The 20,089-nt window shown below is 44.5% G+C and overlaps 1 protein-coding gene across 4 annotated transcripts in view; it reads right to left on the bottom strand.

The window, feature by feature from the left end:
* The window catches only part of LOC140393330 (uncharacterized), a 141,394-nt gene that overhangs the window by 51,778 nt on the left and 69,527 nt on the right, over window positions 1-20,089 (bottom strand). The window lies entirely within an intron of this gene.

Genomic DNA, 20,089 nt, shown 5'->3' with positions numbered 1-20,089 from the left:
TTGCTCCCTTCACTTTCTCATGCTACAATATAGTTTCATGAGGGCCAAGCGTCCTCTGGTACTTGCCCAGGCGATCACTCTTCATGCTTCTGCCTAGGCAGTGAGCGTTAAAAGGCTACTTTATCACAAAGTGGCACAATGGGGAGAACTGCTGCCTCACAGCACCAAGAACCGGATTCAATTCCGGCCTTGGATGACTGCTTAAGCGAGTTTGCACGTTCTCCCCGCGTCTGCGAGGGTTTCCTCTGGGTGCTCCGGTTTCCTCCCACAGTCCAAAGATGTGCAGGTTAGGTGAATTGCCAATGCTGAAAGTGCCTCTTTGTGTCCAAAGATGAGCAGGTTAGAATCATGAATCATAGAATACCTACAGTGCAGGATGCCATTCAGCCCATCGAGTCTGCACCAAACATCTGAAAGAGCACCCCACCCAGGCCCACTTCCCCCACTCTATCCCCGTAACCTTATAACCCCATCCAGCCTTTTGACACGAAAGGGCAATTTAGCGCCCGGAGAAAACCCACGCAGACACGGGGAGAACGTGCAAACTCCACACAGACCATCACACAAGGCCGGAATTAAGCCCGGGTCCCTGGTGCTGTGAGGCAGCAGTGCTAACCATTTGTTAGCACTGCTTTCATACCCACTGCATTCATAGAATCATAGAATGATACAGCACAGAAGTAGAGATAGTTCAGTCTATTGTCTCTGTGCCAGCTTTTTGAAAGAGTTAGCCAATTATTCCACTCCCCCGATCTTTCCTCATTGCTTTCCAGATTGTTTCCTCTTGAAGGATTTATCAAATTCCCATTTGAAAGTGATTACTGAATCTGCTTTCACCACCCTTTCAGGCAGTATATTCCAGATCATAACAACTCACTGCATTAAAATATTTCTTAGCTCACCTCTGGTTATTTTTAGCAGTTACATCAATTCTGTATCCTTTGGTTAGTGACCCTTCTACCACTACAAAATGTTTTTTTCTTATTGACTTTATCAAAGCCCTTCAGGATTTTTAACACTGTCATCAACCAAATAACTTTCACTTACCCGATCTGACTTTCTTATTGCACCAACTCCACCAGATGAATTTTGATACTTTTATTGTTTTGAGAATTTGAAAATGTGCTGAATCATCGGCTCAGAACAACATCTATATGGTAGCATTAGTGAAGAAATACTAAACTGCATCATTTGTAAAACACTAATATTCTTATCAAGAGTGTACTCAAATAGGTTTCTTATCATACATGCAAATTTTATAGCAATGGGTCAGATGGGTGGAAATTTAGTGAGGTCATTGCAGATAATTTGCAGAGGAGAGAAAATAAAAGGAACCTTATTAGATTCTACATTCAAATATGGATAAGATATATGGTGAAAATCACTACTTTGTAACAACTGTAAAAAAGCAGCTCAGCACGAGATTGCTTACACTCGATATCCTGTATCCAATGAGTGCCAATCTGTGCTGAATTGTAGGTCGTCTTGCTCGAAAGGTCAGCAATAGAAATTTTGCTTTGGCTCCTGAAAGCTGGCAGAGAGAATTACGCTTCGTTCAGTTTGATCCAGTTCCCTGAGATAAGTAGCGAGCTAACTTGCTGCATTTGTTTTCAGTTATAAAATCAGTTGGTCAGGAAGATTCAATATTTCCATTACATTGGTAGACAAAAGAAAAGCCCAGTAAAATCTGACTAATAGCATTCTATTAACAGTGGCCTCACATTTAACTGACTTTAAAATCTCCAAAAACAAGTTCATTCAATTGTAGGGCAGCCTAGCCCTACAATGGTATCTAATTGGTTCTTAAATAATTCCAACATTTTCACCTCTGCTGTTCTATTCAGGAGTCCATTCCGCCTCTTGATCACAGCTTCTGCGAGCACAAATTCGTGCCATCTATCCTAATTTGTCTTTTACAAGTTCTAACCTAGCAACTTGGTAATTTTCTGGATTTCCATTTTCTAAGATATTTAATGTCTTATATACTTCCAGAATGGTGAACAACTCTTTTCCCCAAGACTGAAAAATCCAAGTTCCAAACTTTTTCTGGTAACTCAGACCTTTAATGCTATAAAACAGCCTAATGTGTTTCTTCACCATATTGTCTCAATGCTTGGATGTGTCCCTTGTGTTCTGGTAAACATAAATGGAGACAGCATACAGGGAATAATCTCGCCAGAGCATTATACAGGTTTACATTTGAATTTTTGATTTGTTTTGCCTATGTACTTCGATATTATACTGATTTTAAATTCAAACTCTACTTTATTTTATTCAGGGAGGTGGCTAGGCCAGAATTTATTGCCCATTGTAAATGCCCTTCAAAAGGTGGTGGTGAACTGCCTTCTTGAACTGGTGAAGTCCATGTGGGGCAGGTAATCACTCAGTGCTGGAATTCCAGGATTGTGATTCAACAGTGAAGGAACAATGATATATTTCTAGTCAGAATGGTGATTGGCTTAGAGGAGAACTTTCATGGGATGGTGTTCCCAGGTATCTGCTGCTCTTGCCCTTCTCAATGGTGGTGGTTGGGGGGTTTGGAAGGTACTAGTTAAGCGGCCTTGGTGAGATCCTGCAGTGCATCTTATAGATGGTACTCACTGCTGCTACTGTGTATCATTGGTGGAGGGAGTGAATGTTTGCGGATAGGGTGCCAATCAAGCGGGGCTGCTTTGTCCTGGATGATGTCAAACTTCTTGTGTTGTTGGAGCTGCACTCATCCAGGCAAGTGGAGAGAATTCCATTACCACAGGATTCCTATCGTCTGATCTTGTAGCCACAATATTTATATGGCTACTCTAGTTCAGTTACTCGTCAATGTTACGCCCCAGAATGTTGATAGTGGGAGATTCAGCGACGGTAATGTCATTATGTCAAGCGGTAACGGTTAGATACTCTCTTGTTGGAGATACATAAAAATAGAAGCAGGTGGAGGCCATTCGGCCCTATGAGCTTGCTCCTCCATTCAATATGATCATGGGTGATCATCAATTTCAATACCCTGATCCCGCTCCCCACCCCCCCCCATATCCATTGATCCCTTTAGCCCCAAGAGCTATATCTAATTCCTTCTTGAAATTACACAATGTTTTGGCTTCAACTACTTTCTGTGGTAGTGAATTCCATAGATTCACCACTCTCTGGCTGAAGAAATTTCTCCTCACCTCAGTCCTAAAATGTATACCCCTTATCCTCAAACTATGAGCCCTAGTTCTGGACTCCCCCACCATCGGGTACATTCTTCCTGTCTACCCTGAATCTACCCTGTCTAATCATGATAGAATTTTGTAAGTTTCTATGAAATTCCCTCTCACTCTTCCAAACTCCAATAAATATAATCCTGACCAATTTAGTCTCTCCTCATAGGACAGACCCGCCATCCCAGAAATCAGTCCGGTAAACCTTCACTGCACTCCCTCCATAGCAAGAACATCCTTCCTCAGATAAGGACATCAAACTGCACACAATACTCTTTGATTATGCTGCCCGCTTTCCCAAGGCAGCGGGAGGTGTAAACAGAGTCAATGGATGGAAGGCAATTTTGCGTGATGGACTGGGCTGTGTTCACAATGCTCCGTAGTTTCTTATGATCTTGGGCCGAGCAGTTGCCATACCAGGCTGTGATGCAGCTGATAGGATGCTTTTTATGATGCATTTTTAAAAATTGCTAAGAGTCAATGCGGACATGCCGAATTTCCTTAAGTTTCCTGAGGAAGCATGTTGTGCTTTTTCGGTCGTAGCTGCCAACCATCTCCACCTCGGCACCATTGATGCGTGTACGACTCTTTGCTTCCTGAAGTCAATGACCAGCTCCTTAGTTTTGCTGACTGTTCTAGAACCCCATCTCTAACACACCCCATAAACACGTCTCCCTCAGCTTTAATGCTCACTTGGTTTAACCAGTCTATGTGCGGGTTGAAGTCACCCATGATCACAGTATTGTCCATGCTATATGCTTCGCTCATCACCTGCTTAATACTATGCACCACATTACCATTACGATTTGGTGGCCTATAAACAACTTCGACCAATGTTTCTGTCCTTTGCCATTTCATAGCTTCATCCAAATAAATTTCACACATTGTTCTTCCGATCAGAGTTCCTCCCTTACAACTGCGCAACTCCACCACTGTTCCTTCCTTGTCTGTCCTTCCTAAACATCGAATATCCTTGAATATTTAATTCCCAGTCTTGGTCACCATGTAGTCATATTTCCGTAATGGCAATTACATCATAACCATTTACCTCTGTTTGTGTCTTTGAATAATCTACCTTGTTGGGGGCTTCCGGTGGCGACATGTAGGTGGAGGTCGCACATTGGGTGGCTCCTGCTAGAGTCTTTGATTTTCAGATCTTTATGCCCAGTTTCAGGGGGTACCTTTTGGTTGAGCTGGTGTGGGAAGTTCTAAGGAATTGATGGAACGGCAAAGTTTTCGAGGAAAGGTCAGGGAAGGAAGAGTGCAAGCGAATGTCCACCGGCAAGTGCTATTGTAAGTCCAATAGGGAGAAAGATTGTGGGTGCTGGTTCATCGCGTGGAGCCGCTCCCATTATGGTTGAAACTTTGACCGAGGTGATATCGGGGAAGTTCGAAAGGCTGGTCACCAAGCATTTAGAGGTGCATCGGAGAGATGATGACCTCACTCAAAGAGTGGGTGGAGGAGACGCTTGCCCTGATAAAGGCTGTGTTGATGAAGGCGTCGATGGAGCATGGAGTAGATGAGGGGGGTCGCAGCAGAGTGACCAGTTCACCCCGATGGATGAAGAGCTGTGGAGGGTGGTGGACGTGGGTCAATAAAAGGCTAAGTGACAAAGTGGAGAACCTGGAGAATAAGTCAAGGAGACTTATTCTAAAACCTATTTGTTACACTTAACAAAAGTAGAATTAATAGAATAAGTTATTGGTAAATTACCTTTACTACTCTTAGGCTAACTTTATATTACTTTTTTTTTACTTTATTACCTTATTTCACTTTAACTTGATGTAAGTTTACTTCCTTATTGCTGACACTCCTTACTGAAATCCAAGGAGTTACCTCTTTATAAATGATATGTTTTTCTAGTTTAAGCTATTTAAACACACTCCCTAACAACAGTTTCTCACCAACCAATAAACTTACCATTTTCTTGTGATACCACTCCTGGATGTTCTTTTCAAACTCAGCCTGTGCCCCAGTAGGGATGTCTCTCACGTGTCTGAATGTCTCTGCTCCCGGGAAACTGAGAGGAAGAACCTCCTTAACTTATGAACTTATGTTTCTCCTGTGATGTTAAGCACTAGGTGCTGTTGACTGTCTGTCCCAGTGTCCTGGTCTCACACTCTGCTCTAGGTGCTGCTGACTGCCTGTCCTGGTGTCTTCCTCTCACATAAAAAATAGGAGCAGGAGGAGGTCATTTGTCCCTTCAAGCCTGCCCCACCATTCCTTATGATCCTGGCTGATCATCCAACTCAATGGCCCAATGCCTTCCTACATCCTTTGATCCCTTTCCCCCAAGTACTATATCTAACTGCTTCTTGAAAACATGCAATGTTTTGGCCTCAACTATTTTCTGTGTTAACAAATTCCACCGGCTCACCACTCTCTGGGTGAATGAATTTCTCCTCATCTCTGTGCTAAATGGTTGGGAAATCCTTCTTGCAGCTACCCGTGTTGTTGACTGCTTGTTCCAGTGTTCTCCACTTGCACTCTCCTCTAGGTGCTGCTGACTGCCTGTCACAATTTAGGTGAACTGGTAAAGATTTTTTGTTGGTTTCATGAACCTGTCATGAAGGTAGATGTGCGGTGTCGTCCGGCAGTGTTCACACAAGCACAGCGAATAAAGAACCAACATTTCCTTATATAGGACTCAAAGGAAATCCTTTGGTGCTGACCGTATTGGCCAGATGGCTTGCTTATTACCCCAGGCACAACATATTTAGCACAGCGGGCTAAGACAGCAAGCTTGTATTGCAGAACAAGACCAGCAGCGCGGGTTCAATTCTCGTTACAGCCTCCCCAAACAGGCGCCAGACTGTGGCGTTTAGGAGCTTTTCACAGTAACTTCATTGAAGGCTACTTGTAACAATAAGCGATTATTATTATTATTATTATTATTAAATGAATTTGACAACCGTAACTCAAGGGTGCTACCACCAATTGGGCTATGCAGTCTATAGCCCACAGCCAGCAAGGTAACATTAACATAATGGAATGAGTGTGAGAGCAGAGTGAAGTAGTGAGTGTTCTATGAGAGAGTGTTCACTTGTGATTTATCGAATGAGAATCAAATCGTGATTGAGCGACTCAATGAGTGGCTAAGTGCATGTGAGAGAGCAGGAGAGTATTTGTTAATGAGTGATTAAGTAAAGGAGCGCGTAAACGTGAGTTACCATGCGAGGAACAGAACATAGGAAATAAAAGCAGCAGTAAGTAATAATAATCTTCATTACTGTCGCAAGTAGGCTTACATTAACACTGCAATGAAGAAGTTACTGTGAAAAGCCCCTAGTCGCCACACTCCGGCGCTTGTTCAGGTACACAGGAAGAATTCAGAATGTCCAAAATACCTCACAGCACGTCTTTCGGGACTTCTGGGAGAAAACCGGAGAACCCAGAGGAAACCCACGCAGACACGGGGAGAACGTGCTGCCTCCACACAGACGGTGACCCATGCCGGCAATCGAACCTGGGACCCTGGTGCTGTGAAGCAACAGTGCTAACCACTGTGCTACCATGCGGTCGCATTCAGCTGTCTCAAATCTGCCATTTAATAAGATTGTGGTTGATCTGATCTTGGTCGAAACACTTTCTTGCCTATCCCATAATCCTTGATCTCCCCCCTCCATAATTAAAAAATCTAAATATATTCAAGGCCAAGATAGACGATGACACAACCTCCACAGCTGTCAGGGGTAGAGAATTCTAAAGATGCACTACCATCTGAGAGAAGCTCCTCCTAGTCTTCACCTTAAAGCAGCAACCCCTTATTCTGAAACAATGTCCTCTCTGTACTGTTGCATGTTTCAATAAAATCAATTGTCATTCTTTGGCTTAATCTGCACAACCTTTTACATAAAACCCAAGAATCAATCTAGTGAACCTTCTCTGAAGTGCCTCCAGTGCAAGTATATCCCGCCTTAATTAGGGAGATTCCAGGCAGTACTCTCGGTATGGTCTCATCAATGCCCTGCAGCAAGATGTCCCTACTTTTATACTCTGTCCACCTTGCAATAAAGGCCAACTTTCCATTTGGCTTATCACTTGCTGTACCTGCACGTTAACCTTTTGTGATATATGCATGAGAACATCCAGATTCCTCTGTTCCACAGCATTCTGTACTCTTTCTCTCTCTGGTTAAATATTTTGCATTTGTATACTTCCGATCAATGTGGCCTACCTCACATTACTCCTAACAACACAAGCTCTTATGTTGTGCAGTAACCTTTTTTGTCAGACCTTACTGAATGTCCTTTGGAAATCTAAATACACTGCATCTACTTGGCCCCCTGTGTCCACCCTGTTTGTTGCGTCCTCAAAGAACTCTAATAAATTTGTCAAACATGATTTCCATTCATAAAACCACGATGGCTTTGCCAGATTGTATCATGATTTTCTAAATGCCCTACTACTATCTCCTTAATAAAAGATTTTAACATTTTCCCAATGACGGGTGATAGGCCAACCGGACTATAGTTTCATGCTTTTAGTCTCCCTTCTTTCTTAAATAATGGTGGTGCATTTGCACAGTTTTCCCTTAATCTTTGTCTTTTGTCCCATTAATGTTTCTAGTACGAAATTAGTGCAGAAAGTTGTGTGAAGAAGTAAAAGCTTAACAGACCAAAGCGGTCGGAGAACTAGTCATCCAGACCGACCTTTCGAGGGCCATACAAATTAGGTTTCTATTTCTGTTTAACTAACAATGCTTGGGTTATTCATATTTACAAGAACAGAATCATAGAATTTAGAGGAGGCCGCCATTCGGCCCACTGAGTCTGCAGCCAATGATAAGACAACATAAAGTGACCTTGAAATGCTACAAGGTCTCTAAATTAACAATGGTTCACTGGATTGAGGCCAGTGAATTTAGAAATAGATGAGTAGCAGTTGGGGTATGACTGGCCTGAGGGACCAGTGAAGTAATTCCAACTAGCTACATGCACTGCTTATCACTCAGATTCCCGACCAGGCGTGAAACAAATTTGCATTGATACCTGCCCATAAATAGAAAATATAGCTTTTGGAACTCAAGCAATGCAGGACTTGTACTACTTCTCAACCGATAAACTATTGTTTCTGTCCCTTAATTTCAATACAGGACACCAGCAGTAAAAAGTCTGGTATCTAAGCATTACACTTCAAATGAATTCAATTCCAATGAATTTGAATGTTGTCAATATCAAGAATAGAAAGAACTTTCTACCCCTGTAATACTACTGTTACTTCCAAATCCTCGTGTGCAAGCACCTAGCACCTCACCATCATAGCATTTTTATTGAACAAACTGGTTAACCTAGCAACAAATATGAAGTTATGATTCCAATGTTTGAATTGCCATGAACATGAGTAATGTGTCCAAATCCCAGAGAGATCCACTGGTGGATTGGATGCAAAGCAAGTAGAGGAGAGGAAGATTATGAATAGATGAATCTGTTACTGGATATATCTAGGTTGCTAGTAGCATACATACCAATGCTACTACTAGGCATATTGATACCATAATGATACCAAAATCAAAGTAAATCCAAAATGTTTTAATATTTCCCCAGCATGTTTTGTGTCAGCCACCACAATCACTGGCTCCACCATGTTCCATCCTAATGTCACAGCTTCAATGGTTTCCCCAAATGCCACCCAATCTCAGGAGGATAAATCTAAAAAAGATTATACATCCACTACTAAATCGCCAATGACAATACTCAATATGTCCTATGTCACTTCAGTATGCAAACCCCAGGAAACCATCTGTCTCCTTTCCCCTTGATTGTGATAAATAAATTACAATAATTATGTCATAGTAAAGGCCTAAAGATAAATCAAAAATTCCTTTGACTTGCACTGCAACATTTGAGATGCTTTTCTACTGCAGAGTTTCACATTTCCATTTAGGACCTTCCATATCGTGAGCATCACTGGAGGTCATTTATGTATGAATTTTCCATACTTCGCCTATTTTACAGCCTGCTCAATACTGCTGTTAGCTTCAGTGGAGAGTAAAATTGAACAGGGTGTAAAACCAATATTGCCGCTGATTCAGTCAGTTTCCTGATGGATGAATTTGGTTAAAATTGCCTCTCATCAGTCTTCTAAATAAGGACAAACACTGGAATTTACCTAAAACTCAAATTAAAATATAAAATCAACTTAAAACTTCCATGATAAATTACAAGATGAGCAATGTCTGGACCGTGGGTTCTGTAGGCTAGTTTAGGGAAGGTATTTACACTGTTCTGAGAAACATAGTATAGTCTTGTGCAAAGCTGTAGCATATTAAATGGGTAACTACATTGGACCAAAATTATACATATACCGTGCTACCTGGAGTGAACAATCCTTTCAGAAAATGTGTTTCATAGAATCATAGAACTTACAGTGCAGGAGGCCATTCCGCCCATCAAGTCTGCACCGGCCCTTGGAAAGAGCGTCCTACTTAAATCCACGCCTCAAACCTATCCCCGTAACCCAGTAACCCCACCAAACCTTTTGGACACTAAAGGTCGATTTAGCATGGCCAATCCACCTAACCTGCACATCTTTGGACTGTGGGAGGAAACCGGAGCACCCGGAGGAAACCCACGCAGACACGGGGAGAACGTGCAGGCTCCACACAGACAGTGATCCAAGCCGGGAATCGAAACCGGGTCTCTGGCGCTGTGAAGCAACAATGCTAACCACTGTGCTACTGTGCCGCATGTACTAGATGTGCCATCCCAAATTGTCTTCAGAAATTATTTTTAAGAAGATGGTACAGGTTTAAAAAACACAGAATTTTAATATTAAAAAATCTTTCCCAAATTATATTTCCCATCCAATTTCATCATGGAACATGTATAATGTCCATGCTTTGTGTATCCAGGAAAAATAGCATAGTAGTTATATTATTGGGCTAGAAATACAGAAGCCTCAGCTCGTGGACTGGTATTGTGTGTTCAAATCCCATCCTGGCAGTAGGAGCCTTCAAAACTCTGTTGATGGCACAAAACATTAAGTATGGTGAAGTGTGAGGAGGATAGTGATAAACCTCAAGAGCACACAGATGGCTGATGGTATCGGCGGACACATGGCAGATAACATTTAATGATACATTTTGATAGGAGGACTGAGGGAAGACCATATTAAAAAAAGGGTACAATTCTAAATCTAGTGAAAGAACAGAGGGGCTTGGGGGTACATGTGCTCAAATTATCAAAGGTGGCAGGGAAGGTTGAGAAAGCCATTATTATGGCATACGGAAAACTGACTTGATAAACCCTTGAGGCACAGGGTACGAAAGCAAGGAAAGACACGGTCTCCCAGTGTCTGCGTGGGTTTCCTCCAGGTACTCCGGCTTCCTCCCACAAGTCCCGAAAGACGTGCTGTTAAGGTAATTTAGATATTCTGAATTCTCCTTCAGTGTACCTGAACAGGTGCCGGACTGTGGCAACTAGGGGATTTTCACAGTAACTTCATTGCAGTGTTAATGTAAGCCTACTTGTGACAAAAAAAGAGTATTATTGGTGTAAGTTATGGGGAACTTTGATAAAACACTGGTTCGGTCTGAACTAAAGTATTTTGTCCAATTCTGAGGACCGCACTTTAGAGACGATGTGAAGGCAATGGGGACGATGCGGAAAAAATCTACTGGAATGATTCCAGAGATGAAGGGCTTCAGTTATCTGGATAGCTTGGAGAAGCTGGGATGGTTTCCCCTGGAAAAGGTTGAGAGGAAATGTGATAAGGTGATTAAAATCATGAGGGTCTGGGCAGAATAGTAGTGAGAAACTTTTCTCACTGGTGAAAGACTCGAGAACCAGAAAACCTTTTTTTGAGCAGCAAGTGGTTGGAATCTGAATGCTGTCTTTGACAGTGTGGCGGAAGCAGATTCAAACGTGGGTTTCAAAAGGGTAATTATTGAAAGAGAAAAAAACTGCAGGGATATGGGGAAATGCCAGAGGAGCAGAATTAGCGGAGTTGCTCTCACTGAGAATCTATGCAGAAACAATGGGCTATATGGTCTCCCTCTGATTTGTAATTATTCTATGATTCTTATTGCATTTGAATTTCACAAAATACAGATACCAGACCCCAAAATACAGGTAACCCCAAATCCTGGAAGTTTGGGACAGGGGATCTGTGTCATATTTGGGATTTTAGGTACAAGGCAAAGTATGTACTTAAAGTATGAAAAATATAGAATAAAAGGGTTTTACACAAATTGTTAACTAAGGTTCCAACCTTAAGTGCAGCAGGTTTTCAGGTCCTTCTGGATTTTGGGACGCTGGATAAGTTGTCCAGTACCCGTAATTGCATTTATTTAGTTTCATATGCAAATTCTATTTCATGGACACCCTCTCCTGACATCAGTAATTGCAAGAAGTTCAACACCATTAACAAAATGTGGTGTTTTATTACTGAAATAAACTTTGTTTAAGATCAAGTTAATTTTAAAAACTTTGAAGAGAAAATACTTCTCAGTAAGCCTATGTCTGTACGTATCATACGTGTCTAAATACTGTTATATGTTTCTATCTGGAGCACTGGAAGATAATTATAAAAAGAAATGCATTTTCACGTTTTAAAAAAGTATAACTCAAATGAACAAGTACTCTATAACAGAAATATAATTATTACATGCATTAACATACTGCCTTTCAAGTCAAACACGTGAAAGCATTTTCCATAATACTGTCACATAGGCAACTACAACAACAATTTGATGCTAGTAATAATCCACAAGAAGCAATCAGATAAATGATCAGAATAATTATTTTTCGATGAGATTTCTTTGTGGCGAAATCTTGGCCAGGATATTTGTAGATCTCCATGCTCTTCCCCAAATATTCCCATAAGAGCTTTGTACATCCAACTGAACAGGTTGACTGTTCCTTGGATTAACGTCTCATCTAAAAGCTGAGAATTAACTAAGTACTTACCCACAAATAATCACCATAGGAAAGATTAATTTTTTTAAAATAAAATTTTAAATGAAACATTTGTTTCTCTCTAGTCTATTCCATTCAGTAATCAATTTGATCAGTGGCAATAGTTTGATGAAGGCTGTTTTTTTTTTTTAACACATCCTATCTCCAAATGAATATTTCCTGCCTGTTGGTATCAGTCCAAATATATCAATCATCAAAGGAAACAGAGACTGGCATCATCATGGTATATCCACTTCACCCTCAATAGTAAAACCTTCTAAGAGCTTTTTGGAAAAAAAGTTATTTTAAAATATAACACCAAACATGTCAGCCTGGATATTTGCCAAGTCGTGTCAACCCGGGAGCTCTATAAAATTGTTGGGTGGCACCCGATTCTTGCCCCAGGCACGTTTCCAGCAATTTTCACTGGTGCAGGATAAGGGTATGGATTGCCAGCCCACACTCCGCATTATCCCCATCCTATTCCCCTCCTTCCCCATCCTTCCTCCTCCGCTGGAACCTGTATCAAAAATAGCAGGCTGAACAAATGGCCGTATCATGAATGCCCGGCTGAACTCCACTTCGATCTCAACAAATAACAGGGGCAAAGAGGAGTGAAAGCTTTGTTTGATAAACATCTCCATTACCTTGTAATAACCATGTTTCTTTGAAGAGCTTTTTTCACTACCTGTGTTTATTTACACCAGATTAAGCGGTTTCAAGTGAATAAAGGTTTCGGACATTGTGAATTGACACTTTCCTAGGTTATAAGTGGAGTTTTTTTTTCAAAAGATCTTGCTAAAGCCGCACTTATTATGTCAGCATCAGGATAATTTTTAAAACTTGTCAACGGCTCATTAGTTGTATAGACAGTGGATACTGGGAGAATGGAACAAATTTATGGCAGGCAAGGGCTCCTTAATAGAGATGGGTTGCAAAGTCAGGAACTTTCCCGACTCCCATTATCAGTCTCCATTACGAAAACCAGCCCGCAGTATCTGGAAATTATTTGTTTTTGTATCTGTTTTCAAAAGCTGGAAATACTATTACCATGGAAATACAAGGAATCCAATAGTGACTTCAAGACATTTATAAATACTGTAAAATTGGTTTTACAAATAACTGTTCTTTCCCAAATTCAATGTTTGTCCAGTTTATGAATCTATTAAAATTTTACACTGTGTACTGTTCATGCACCGCTGCAATACAGAACTGCAATTATTTACAAAGTACAATTCCTATAAAAAGGCAATGTACTGTGCAAGAAAACATGACACCCTGAAATCAAAAGAGTAATGCTCTAACTTTCACATTTTTGCAGCAGGCATGGGCTTTGTTGATTTACTTAACCGCAGATCATGTCTGTTCAATGTCTTACTGTAGGTAACATATAGTGCCACTTTTTTCAGAGAAGTATTAAAATGAATTATATGGCCATTATTGTACCAAGAGAACCAGTCACGAGCAGTCCACGAAACAGAGCAAGCAGTCTTTTTTAAATTAGCTTGTCCATATCCTTCACAATAAGCTACATGAGCCAACCTAGATAGTTGTCTCATTATGTCTCGTCAAGTCAAAGGCTTCAAAAAGTCGCCTTTATGTTAAAACAAAGAACTTGTATTTTCATAGTGTGTTTCACAGCCTCAAGACACCCTAAATCACATTTTGACCAATTAAATACTTTTGAAATTTAATCCATCATTGTTGTAGTGTAGGAAAGTTATTATTTTAGCAAACAGAGTTTGGAAGAGAATGTCCATGAGGTCATGATAAAGTGCAATAAATTCAAATCATACTTTTAAACTATGTTTAAATACAAATGGAATCAAACCAATAATTCCCCTTTGTTTAAGGGAACAGCAGAAGGAAGAGGCACTGTTCAACTGAGTCAACCAGTTTTTCCATTGCTACCCCACTGAGATCAGTTTGCAACCTGGACAGAGAATCGACCGTGGGTCATTCCCATCTCTAGGATTCCAGTTGTACTCATGTGTTTGTATTTATTCACTCATCAATTAGAGAAGCATTTTTAAAAAATCTATGTGATATAATACTGAAAACAAACACCAGAAAGGTTTCAGGCTTAATCTTAGATCATTGCAGAGTTCACGGAGCTTGGCTGACACAGCACTAGGGACAGAAAGATTAGCCTCAATGTTTCTTGGCTATGAGGAGCTTATGAGATCCTAGAATATCCCAATGGCGTACGCCAACATTCTCCCCAATGTGTTTTGTATAAAAGCAGCAGTATTTTTCAAAATGAAGTCGGTGATAGGATTATGAACAGTGATTGGCCACATTCTGAAAGTTTTTTTGTGGACATCGCTGGCTAGGCAAGCATTCATTACTCATCCCTAATTGCCAATGAGAAATGGTGTGAACCACCTTCTTGAACTGCTGAGTCCGTGTCATGTAGGAAAACCCACATTGCTATTAGGAAGAGAGTTCCAGGATTTTGATCCAGTGACAGTAAAGGAACAGTGATATAGTTCCAAGTCAAGATGGTGTGCGGTATGGAGGGGAATCCCATGCATCTGCTGCACTCGTCCTTCTAGTTGGTAGAGGTCACAGGTTTGGGAGGTGCTGTCAAGGGGCCTTGGTGAGTTTGTACCAATTGGGCTGGCCACACAATAACAAAAAGCCAACACGGTGGGTGTGGCGAACAAGCTTCCCGAGTTAAACTGCTGGTGCTGATCTGCTGCAATATCGCACAGCTTGGCCAGCTTCCAGGTGAAGATGGAGGTCTATTCTCGGGAACGTATGCAGTTTTGGCCCCAGTTATTTTAAATAGAACCCAATGGCGCACGTGTGCTCAGAAAACTGAATGAAAAACTCTGGGCTCTTACACAACTGGAACACCAGATGAAACTGCAAAGTGAACAGTGCACATTCCAATCAATTGAGCACTAAAATGACACTAGGGATCCTATATGATTCCCCAGGTTTCCAGGCTAAAATAGACTACTGCATCACTCAGGCAGTAGTAGTAGAGTTGCCAAATAGAGGCATTTGTGAAGGTCTGATCATGTCACATTCTGGTCATGTGACAGTCTGATGCTGTTACTCCATCTCTCTTTCTCCATCTCTTGTTGGGACTCAGGTTGCATGTGAAGGTGACAACTCTAAATGGAAGTCTCAGTCAGAGCTGATGTGTATTTAGACTTCAAATGTCAAAGTCAACTGCATGGACCAACGTAAAACAATCTAAAAGATTGTGCAAACTTGGGGCAGCACGGTGGCGCAGTGGATTAGCCCTGCTGCCTCACGGCGCTAAGGTCCCAGGTTCGATCCCAGCTCAGGGTCACTGTCCGTGTGGAGTTTGCACGTTCTCCCCGTGCTTGCGTGGGTTTCGCCGCCACAACATAAAGATGTGCAGGGTAGGTGGATTGGCCGCGCTAAATTGCCCCTTAATTGGAAAAAATTAATTGGGTACTCTAAATTTTTTTTTTTTTTAAAGATTGTGCAAACTTCTCAAAAACGCATCATTCTAAACTCAGCTCAGCATCAACTTTTCTATGTTACAGCATGGAAAGAGCTTTCATAGAATCGAACCCCCACAGCCCCATTCTCTCTCCTGTAACGCTATTCTCTCTCAGATTCTTTCAGATTATTGCTTTTCAAATATTTACCCCATTGTCTTTTTAAATGATGTGTCAATCGATCTTGTTTGCTAATCGCAGTGAAGCATCCAATGGTCCAATAGGCCCGGTCCAAAAATCTTCCTTCTCTCCTCCTCCTTGGTTCTTCTAGTAAGAATCCTTGGTTTTCGTTTTCATTTAACCAGTGAAATCCCCAAGTCTGACTCACCCATTAACTACTGTTTTGCTCTCAGTCCTGATCACACTAAGTTGTTGTTGCTGTTCCTGGCTCTGCAGAAAATGCTGCTGCTCACATCCTACCCCATTCACAGTCTCCCTTGTCGACGCCAGTCCCCCAAACCCTATTCCCATCTCCCTCTTTCCCAACATAACCCTATCCTGATTCGCCAGGGCTCGAGCACAACGTGGCCGGAGAATCTCTGGAGAGCTTCCCGGCAGCCTCCACGCCTCGCGGGATTCACCCAAATCCAAAAGGGGCAGGGCCAATGGCGTTCCTGGAAATAGATCTTAAACCTACTTAAGACCTACCTACCCAGGAGCTACCAGCATCTCTTGATTCTCCGGCCTTCCCAGGGAGGCTATAGCCGGGCACCATCAGTGCTGGTCCACATTCTGGCACCCGGGAGTCTCCCAGGTCATTGGAGACTCCAGGGTGGTCAGGGTCAGTGCAGGGTGGCTCCCTGGCCCTCCCCCCCAGATCGTGGGCACTATGGCACAGCCCAGCTGGCAACTTGGCACTGCCACCCTGGTGCTGACAAGGTGCCCGGGTGGCACTGCCAAGCTGGCTGGAGCACTGCCCGGACGTCAGTGCAAAGGTGCCCAGATGACAGGGTGACACTGCCAAGGTTCAGGGCCCGAGGGGGGCATGTCCATGAAAGGAGAGTGGAGGCAGGCTTGAAGGATGGGGGTGTGTAGAGGAGGGTGTGCGGGTAAGTGGTACTGGGTGGGGTCCTGGAAGGGAGGGGGTGCAGCAAGGGTCTTGGGGAGTCCTCCAGAAACCCCATAGCGGGGTGTCCTCACTTGTGTGTGTGTGTGTGTGGGGGGGGGGGGGGAGTTCAGCTCCCCAGTGCTAAAAAAAAAATACTAAGTGTTGGTTAAACCGGTGAGAAACTCCCCAGGGCCCAATAAAGTGACTGAGTGTCATTGAATAGCGGTGGGGAACTCACCAGCAGAGCGGCGGGAAACTCCCTGAAAAACCCGCCACAAATGAACTGAGAAATATTTTGGGAGAATCGCGCCCCCAGTCTCCCCAATAATGCCCCTGTGATGAATGATATCTGTGTACATATGTACCGTTAATGCGTAGGCCCCTTTAAGACCGGGTTGGAACCCTGGGGGACTCCTCCTCCGGCACCGTCCCCAGGAAGCTGTATATAAGGTTACGTTCAGTAGGCAGCGTGCAGTGAGCACACTTCTCGGCAGCTGTCTGGTTTTCTGGTTATTAAAGCCTTTGTATTATCAAACTCCTCTCCTGAGTCGTAATTGAGGGTATCTCAATTTAATAACCAGACTACATCATGATGGACAGCGGTCTAAAGGCGGAGAAGCTCAATTTGGATGCTCAGCTGCCGGAAGCCACTGAAATTTTTAAATACTGACTCCGGTGCTTTGAGGCCTATCTGAATTCCTCAGAGACTGAAGTTGACGGACCTCGCAAGCTGAGCTTACTACATGCCCGGGTGGGCCACCGACTATCCTCTGCGATCGAGAAAGCTACGACGTACGAAACAGCGGTCGAAATCCTACAGAAGCGCTTCGTAAAGCCGATAAACGAGGTACACGCCCGACATTTGCTCTCGACCTGCCGCCAGCGCTCCGGGGAAACGCTAGATGAAAACTTGGAGAGACTCACCGCACTCGCCAGGAACTGCAACCATAAAGAGGTGACGGCAGAAGTCCACATGAACTTACATATTCGTGATGCTTTCGTGTCCGGTATCCGATCCACGTACATCCGGCAGCGGCTCCTAGAAGACGGAGCGAAGGACCTCCAAGACACGGTAACGCTTGCCTCTTCCCTGGAAGCGGTCCACCATAATCTCCGCAAGTACTCCGCAGACCTTGCGAACCCCTCTCGATCCCCTCCAGACTCGACCACGCTCCAGACCTGCGCCGCGCGGCGACCCACTCACACCGGGGGCCCCCAATGCTATTTCTGTGGGCAAGCCAGCACTCACGCCAGCGTTGCCCGGCCCGCTCCGCTATCTGCGGCGAATGCAGAAAGAAGGGGCACTTCACGAAGGTCTGCCTGGCTGGGCCCAAAGGCCAGAAACAAAAGTCTCATCGGGCCCAGAAATCGAACCCCCGGGACCACAGGCCCTGCAACGTGGCCGCACGGCGGCCAGACACGCCCACTTCCGACGCATCATCGGCCTCGTGCGAGTCATGGGGCGGCCATCTTGGCGGTGGCCATCTTCAAAACTCAAAACGTGCGACCGACGGCGGCGGCCATTTTGCGAGTCCGATTCAACCGAGGACTCTGACTGCCCACAACTAGGAGCGATCGCGCTCGATCAATCTCGGCCGAAGCACCTGCGAAACTCAATGACGCAGGTTCAAATCAACGGCTGCGACACCCCCTGCCTTTTTGACTCCGGGAGCACGGAGAGTTTTATCCATCCAGACACGGTAAGACGCTGCTCCCTGCGCACCTATCCCGCCTCCCAAACTATCGCCCTCGCATCCGGGTCTCATTCGGTCCAAATCACGGGGTATTGTGTCGCGAACCTCGCTATCCAAGGCGCCAAATACGCCCGTTTAAAACTTTATGTCCTCCCTCACCTCTGCGTCCCCCTGCTGCTCGGTCTGGACTTGCAGTGCAGCCACTGAAGCCTGACCCTGAAGTTCGGCAGACCCCTGCCCCCACTCACATGTAGCCTGGTGCCACTCAAAGCTGCACCACCCCCCCCTTCGCGAACCTCACCCCCGACTGTAAGCCCGTTGCCACCAGGAGTCGGCGGTACAGTGCCCAAGACATGACTTTCATCAAGTCAGAGGTTCGGCGGCTACTAAAAGGGGTCATAGAGGCTAGCAACAGTCTTTGTAGGGCACAAGTACTGGTAGTCCGCTCCAGGGAAAAACAACGGATGGTGGTGGACTATAGCCAGACCATAAACCGCTTTACGCAACTCGATGCGTACCCACTTCCCCCCCATAGCAGAAATGGTGAACCAAATAGCCCAGTATCGAGTATTCTCCACAGTCGACCTAAAGTTGGCCTATCGTCAACTCGCTATCCGCCCAGAGGACCACCCCTATACAGCCTTCGAAGCAGCCGGTCGGCTCTTCCACTTCCTCAGGGTCCCTTTTGGTGTCACAAACTGAGTCTCCGTTTTCCAAAGGGCAATGGATCAAATGGTGGACCAGTACGGCTTACGGGCTACATACCCGTACTTGGACAACGTCACCATCTGCGGCCATGACCAGCAGGACCATGACGAAAACTTGAGGAATTTCATCCAGACCGCCCGGGTCCTCAATCTGGTACACAATAAAGAGAAACGCGTGTTCCACACAACCCGGTTAGCCATCCTCGACTACGTCATGGAAAACGGGGTCCTAGGGCCAGACCCCGACCGCATGCGCCCCCTTAAGGAACTTCCCCACCCCCGTAGCCTCAAGGCACTCAAATGGTGACTGGGGCTCTTTTCCTATTATGCCCAGTGGGTCCCCATTTATGTTCGATAACGCACAACGGGGCAAAATAAAGAATGATAAAATTCTGAGGTAGAGGATCGAACTCTCCACCTACACGTACGATATTACACATCGTCCGGGAAAGCTCAACGAGTCCCCAGATGCCCTGTCCCGCGACACGTGCACCAACGCGCAGAAAGACCGTCTGCGGGCCATCCACGATGACCTCTGCCACCCGGGGGTCACCCTGCTTGCCCATTTCATCAAGTCCCGCAACCTACCTTACTCCACCGAGGAGGTCAAGGCCATGACCAAGGCTTGCCAGATCTGTGTGGAGTGCAAATCGCACTTCTATCGACCAGACAAGGCCCGCCTGGTAAAGTCCTCTGGGCCCTTTGAGCGACTAAGCGTGGACTTCAAAGGGCCCCTCCCTTCCACCAACCGCAACACCTACTTCCTCACTGTCATAGACGAATTCTCCCGCTTCCCATTCGCTGTCCCCTGCCCCGAATTGACCTCGGCCTCCGTAATCAAGGCACTGCAGAGCATCTTCACCCTGTTTGGTTTCCCCGCTTATATCCACAGCGACCGGGGTACATCGTTCAGGAGCGATGAGCTGCGTCAGTATCTGATCAACAAGGACATCGCCTCGAGCAGAACGACCAGCTATAACCCGCGGGGGAACGGGCAGGTAGAGAGGGAGAACGCAACAGTTTCAAGAAGTCTCCCAATCGCCCGCTGGCAGGAGGTCCTACCCGA

The sequence above is a fragment of the Scyliorhinus torazame genome, chromosome 16 (assembly GCF_047496885.1).
Source record: "Scyliorhinus torazame isolate Kashiwa2021f chromosome 16, sScyTor2.1, whole genome shotgun sequence".
Taxonomy (NCBI): domain Eukaryota; kingdom Metazoa; phylum Chordata; class Chondrichthyes; order Carcharhiniformes; family Scyliorhinidae; genus Scyliorhinus; species Scyliorhinus torazame.
The sequence above is the reverse complement of the archived record's forward strand: the minus strand, read 5'-3'. Positions and strand labels throughout refer to the sequence as shown.